Here is a 6377-nt window from a genome sequence, read left to right on the forward strand (position 1 = left end):
TGTTCATGAGGTAGATTGCCTGGGGGAAGAAACTGTTCTTGTGCCTTGCTGTTCTGGTATTTGTGGCTCTGAGGCGCCGACCAGATGGCAAAAGTTCAAAGATGGGGTGACTTGGATGTGTGGTATCCAGAGTGATTTTCTGAGCCCTTTTCCTCACTCTGGATGTATACAGTTCTTGAAGGGTGTCAGAGGAGTACCAATAATCCTTTCAGCAGTCCGAACAGTTCTCTGTAGCCTTCTGATGTCTGATTTTGTTGCTGAACCAAACCAGACAGTTATTGAAGTACACAGTACAAACTCAATGACGGCTGAGTAGAACTGTTTCAGCAGCTCCTGTGGCAGGTTAAACTTCCTCAGCTGGCAAAGGAAGTACCTTTGCTGGGCCTTTTTACACAATGGAATCAATGTGATTGTCCCACTTCAGGTCCTGAGAGATGGTGGTTCCCAGGAATCTGAATGACTCCACTGCAGCCACAGTGCTGTTCATGATGGTGAGTGGGGAAAGTGCAGGGGGGTTTCTCCTAAAGTCCACGATCATCTCCACTGTTTTGAGCGTGTTAAGCTCCAGGTTGTTAAGACTGCACCAGACAGCCAGATGCTCAACCTCTTCTCTGTAAGCAGACTCATCACCGTCCTGGATGAGGCCGATGACTGTAGTGTCGTCTGCAAACTTCAGGAGCTTGAAAGAGGGGTCTTTAGAGGTGCAGTCGTTGGTGTACAGGGAGAAGAGCAGAGGGGAAAGAACACATCCCTGAGGGGCACCAGTATTGGTGGAGCAGCTGTTTGACATGAATTTCCCCAGTCTCACTAACTGTTGCCTATCTGTCAGAATGCTGGTGATCCACTGACAGATAGAGCTAGGGACAGAGAGCTGGGTCAGTTTGGTCTGGAGGGTTGTTGGGATGATGGTGTTGAAAGCCGAACTAAAGTCCACAAATAGGACCCTCACATAAGTCCCTGTTTTGTCCAGATGTTGCAGGATGAAGTGCAATCCCATGTTGATTGCATCATCCACGGACCTGTTTGCTCAGTAAGCAAACTGGAGGGGGTCCAGTAAGGGTCCAGTGATGTCCTTCAGATAAGCCAGAACCAGTTTTTCAAACGACTTCATGAGACTTCATGACTTCATAAACCCTGTTTACATATTGAAACTGAAATTACAAAAAATATGGCTGTCTGAAGATTAATTGGAATTAATCAAACTTGCTTGTAGTTAATATCCATTAATTATTTTTAATTGACTGAAAGTCCTAATTAATACTAATTTTAAAGAGGCACATTTCAGTAGATTGCTCTTATTTAATGAAATCACATACTGTTATAATTGCTGTATTGGATATAGATTTAATATTAGGCAGAGGTGTCAAGTAACGAAGTACAAATACTTCGTTACTGTACTTAAGTAGAAATTTGTGGTATCTATACTTTACTTGAGTGATTATTTTTCAGCTGACTTTTTACTTCTACTCCTTACATTTTCAGGCAAGTATCTGTACTTTCTACTCCTTACATTTTAAAAATAGCTTCGTTACTGCTATTTCATTTCGGCTTGTTTTCACTCCGGCTTGTCATCATTCAAAAAAAAAAAAAAAAAAACTAATTTGATTGTGGTTGGATGAGAAGTATAAACATATACCATTCCGACACCCTATTGGTCTGCACGCGATCCATCGCACCTGCACGTGACACAAATCACATCACAGTCCAGCCAGGACATAGACAGTTTTGGGTTCGTTTATCAAAAAATATATTTCTTAAAAGTAGGGTTGGGTATGGAACCGGTATCCCGATCGCCTCAGAGTCAGTCTGCTTAAATTTCACATGAAACCAGCGTCAGTCCGGTCTCCTCTCCGTCTTTCAGCGCGCTCTTCAATCTGCAGAGGCGCAGACCGCGAACGGAGCAGCGAATGCGCACTTAAACAAACAGAGGACACAAGGTATGTGTTTATCGATAGATTGTTAGAATATCCATATCTGTGCAGTTCTTTGTCATAAATACAGTTTACAAAAGGTCACGAGGTAGCAGTCGGTTTCTCATCTGTAAAGTTTTCGCTCATCACGCCACAGCCGTTTCCTCCAGCGAAAATCTAGCCCTTAACACATATGAACGAACACATACTTTAATTACACTTACTTAAATATACTTAATTTAATCATACGTACTTTATACATACACTACTGTGCAAAAGTCTTAGACACGTTAGTATTTTCACTTAAAAGAATGGTGTTCGGACAGTTATTTATATATTTTGCTGTAGTGTGTCAATATAAAATATCAGTTTACATTTCCAAACATTCATTTTGCTGTTGTCAGACTGCTTGTGCATTCAAAATCACACTAGATTATTATTAAAATTAATGGCAAACTGATATTTCCTACTGACACACTACAGCAAAATATATAAATAACTGGTTTAAAACCCTTTTTGGGGAGAAAATACTAATTTTTCCATAAGACTTTAGCACAGTACTGTATTTTAAAAACGACATTGTTGCTACTTTATAAAGAATGACCATACAGTAATTCACAGAACTGATTTAAAACAGTGACAGACAGCACTCATGTTAACTTTTATATCAGAGTGAGTGACAGAGATACAGCAGAAACATTATGTGTGGTTTTGTATTAAATAATGACCCAGATTGTGAAATACATTTATTAGCCTTAGATTAAGGGAAGCACAACTTGCACAACAAGCTATGGATTTATTTTAAATATTTGTAATGTTCTTTAAAGTTATCCATAGTTTTTTTGTGATTCTTTTTTTTAAAGTATCGGTTCAGGCACCGTTTAGGAGCTGGTACCATTTTAAAAGTATTGAAAAGGCACTGGACCCTACTTAAAAGTTATTATTTATAAGTAAATTTCTGTGGCATGGCAAACGACCTCGTATTAAGCTCACCACCATGCAGCGAGAAAGGCAGGCCGGTGGCCTGTCTCTCCCAAATTTTAAGTTCTATGAGTGGGCCTTCACACTTAGACCTCTCCTATCCTGGTTTCACCCTGATGCTCAAGTCTCTTGGCGAACTTTAGAGGAACGGATGATAGCTCCATATTCTTTTACTAATATTTTGTATGCAAAAATCTCACCCCATCAATGCCGTTTGAAATTTGGTCCTATGATTTCATATTTACTTTTGGTATGGAGGAGGGTGGAAAAATTGGCTGGTTGTTTTTCTATCTGGGACCCACACTTTCCAATATTTAACAATGAGAGATTGCTGATTGGCAGTTGTCATATTCGATTTCCTGATTGGGAAAAAAAAAAACATTTGTACACTTGGGGATATTTATGGGGAGGCGGGGTTACTTACTTTTCAAAATATTTGCATCAAGCATGGTATACCACGTACCTCCTTTTTCTTTTATTTGCAGTTGAGATCAACTCTAAAAAGCAACAGTGCCCCCTTACAAGCTCCGCTCACATCACATCCAATTCGAAAACTGTTTTACTCTGTCGGGAGCACAAGGGGTTTTGTATCAAGACTCTACTGGCTCTTGCTGCGATATGCTTATAGACCTCTGCCGTTGGACACAGTGTGGAGGAGAGATGTTCCAGATTTGTCACCCACATTTGATTGGGATAAAGTGTGGATCAATATAGGTTTATCATCCAGAAACTCTGATCACCAGCAAATTCATTATAATTTTGTACATAGGGTTTATTTTACCCCTAGAAAGCTTCATTTAATGAAGGTTATTGACGATCCTTCATGTACTTTCTGTTCTGCTAAAGTGATTGGCAGTTACTTTCACATGTTCTGGGAATGTTCCCCAGTGGCTGAATTTTGGAAGATGGTTGCCTTTAACCTCTCTAAGTTGTTTAAGATTAGACTGCCTTGTACGCCTGCTACACTTATTTTGAATGATTTGTCAAAGTTGGGATTGACACTGGACAAGAGAAGGGCATTGTTGGCTGGAATTACAGCTTCTAAAAAACTACTTGCCACACGCTGGAAACCTCCACACTCACTCTGCTTTCGAGCTTGGCTTTTAATGTATTTGGATATTGTTTACTTGGAGTTGTCAATAGCTAGAGTCCACGGTGCCAAAGAGTCAGCAATAGAGGCTTGGCACTCTTTGCTGACCACTCTCCGTGGGCTTTAGATTTAATCTGCGAGTGAGATATGGGGATCGGGATCCAAGGGGCGGGTGGGTTCCACATGGGATTTTATTTATTTTTCTTTTTTTTTTTTCTTTTTTTTTTTTTATGTTAATTATGCTTCATTATATATGCTTATGTATAGACATGTATGTAAATGGATGTATATATACATTTATATTCTATTTCTGTGAAGCATGTCTGTATGTTTTTCCCTAAAGGAAAAAATAAATAAAAATTTGATAAAAAAAAAAAAAAAAAAGTTATTATTTCTCACTGGCTCATTTACCAAATGAGTGCTTTTTCTTTGTCCTCCACAAATTAAGCTACTGTAGGTAGTTCGGTAGCGAGACGTTTGAATAAATTAGCGTTTTCGATTGACGATGCGATTGACAATGTTGTGATAAGAAGGCTATACCAACTTTGTAACTCGTTACCCCCCGAACACTGGACATAGCAGACGTATGTACTGAATACAAGAAGCTATCAATCAAGAAAGTATCAGGATTATGATTTCTTTTTCAGTTTTAGTTTTTGATTAATCACTTGGATTAATCGTTCATTTTGACAGCACTATAATGTTTACTGTAAACAGACCACCATACAAGTGTAATTGTTACTAAGCCTGCACCAATGTTCTTGTCCATTGCCCTCGCAGATTCCTGCAGCTAAGCTTGGATGTACATTTACATTCCATTAAAGGTTATTGATGACATGCCTCTGAAGTTTGACTTTTTGCACCATAACAATACTTATTGGCAACTAGTCATCATATCTCTAGTCCTTTAATGTATTTGCATTGTACTAAAGTGCGTTCATTTTAAATGGGCATATATGCGGCTGATGAAGACCTGAAGGTCGAAACGTTGCTTGATTAAATTCCTCTGGAGCAGTAGCTTTCAGTGTTCAGACTTCACTTCTTTATTTGTCTATAACATTTAGTTGTCTTGCACCTGCGTCCTAATTGGATGTTTGGGATGTGCACACCATTTTTGTATTTTCATATATGCGGCTGAAACAGGAAGCCTAGTGCATCCCAAATTTTTCAACATGAACATTTTAATATAACATTATAGTCATTATGGCCTATGGCCTTTAGAAAAATGTTTTTTTGAGGAGGTGGGGTAGAGCACAATAGGCCCCTGTGGTGCGGCCTAAGCTTTTGTTCTTAATGGCATTTTTTTACCCTTACATTACTTTTACTTTTATACTTTAAGTAGTTTTTTAAACCAGTACTTTTACACTTTTACTTGAGTAAAAAGCTTGAGCTGATACTTCAACTTCTACAAAAGTCTTTTTAAACCCTAGTATCTATACTTCTACTTGAGTAATGAATGCCAGTACTTTTGACACCACTGATATTAGGGTATGTTCCCTAAGATGCTTCTGCTAAATAATGAGTAGCTAATAATTTTAATTTACAAAGTAAATGATACTAAGTTTAGAGAGACATCTTACATTTCTCAAGCCTTGTCTAGCCATTTGTTCTCTTGTGCAATGTAAAATTGCACCCATTTCGTAGTGATTAATTTGGTATGGACGGCCAGCAGTATCCCTGGAAGTGAGGATGGCTCCAATGTATGATTCTATCACCTTCATGAACTTGCCTCGCCTATGAGGAGTTCATCAGGCTTCAAACTCAGAAACTCTCTGTGCCGAAGAGTGAAGTGCACCTTCTGTTCACGCCTTACAACAGCAACTACAATTTCCGTAGGTTGGCATGCCCAAAGGGCATCAACCTACAAGGATATACAGAGAGCAAAATGCAATTGCTTCACACAGTATTTGAAACATCCATATAACTGAAATTGCTATGTAACCCTCTTCTTTAACTTTTTTGGATCTTTACATTGTATCCACTTATTTTTCCCATTAGAACGGGTGCAGGCATTTGTAAATTACATGTGTCTGGCTTCTGGTCTCATCCGTTTCCAGCTATTTTTAGCTATGCAAAATTGCTCATTTTGTTGCTTGACATTGCAAACCAGAGTGTCTTACAAAAATATTTTAATGTATAATGTTAATTCTGAACACACTTATTTATAGTGGAAACCGTTTTACCATTACTTTACTTCGTAGTTCTTCTCGTTATTTCCCTATAGTATCTAATGAAACAGAAAACTTGCATATCGACAGAAAACGGCTTACTTCTCTATAAAATGATAAGGTGGATAGAACAAGTCTTTCTGTCTGTCTTTAATCTGACAATATCTATCTATCTGTCACAGTCCGTTGGAGGGAGACGAGGAGTTGACTTACACAAACTTGACTTTA

This window comes from Carassius gibelio, chromosome B12, assembly GCF_023724105.1.
Source record: "Carassius gibelio isolate Cgi1373 ecotype wild population from Czech Republic chromosome B12, carGib1.2-hapl.c, whole genome shotgun sequence".
NCBI lineage: Eukaryota > Metazoa > Chordata > Actinopteri > Cypriniformes > Cyprinidae > Carassius > Carassius gibelio.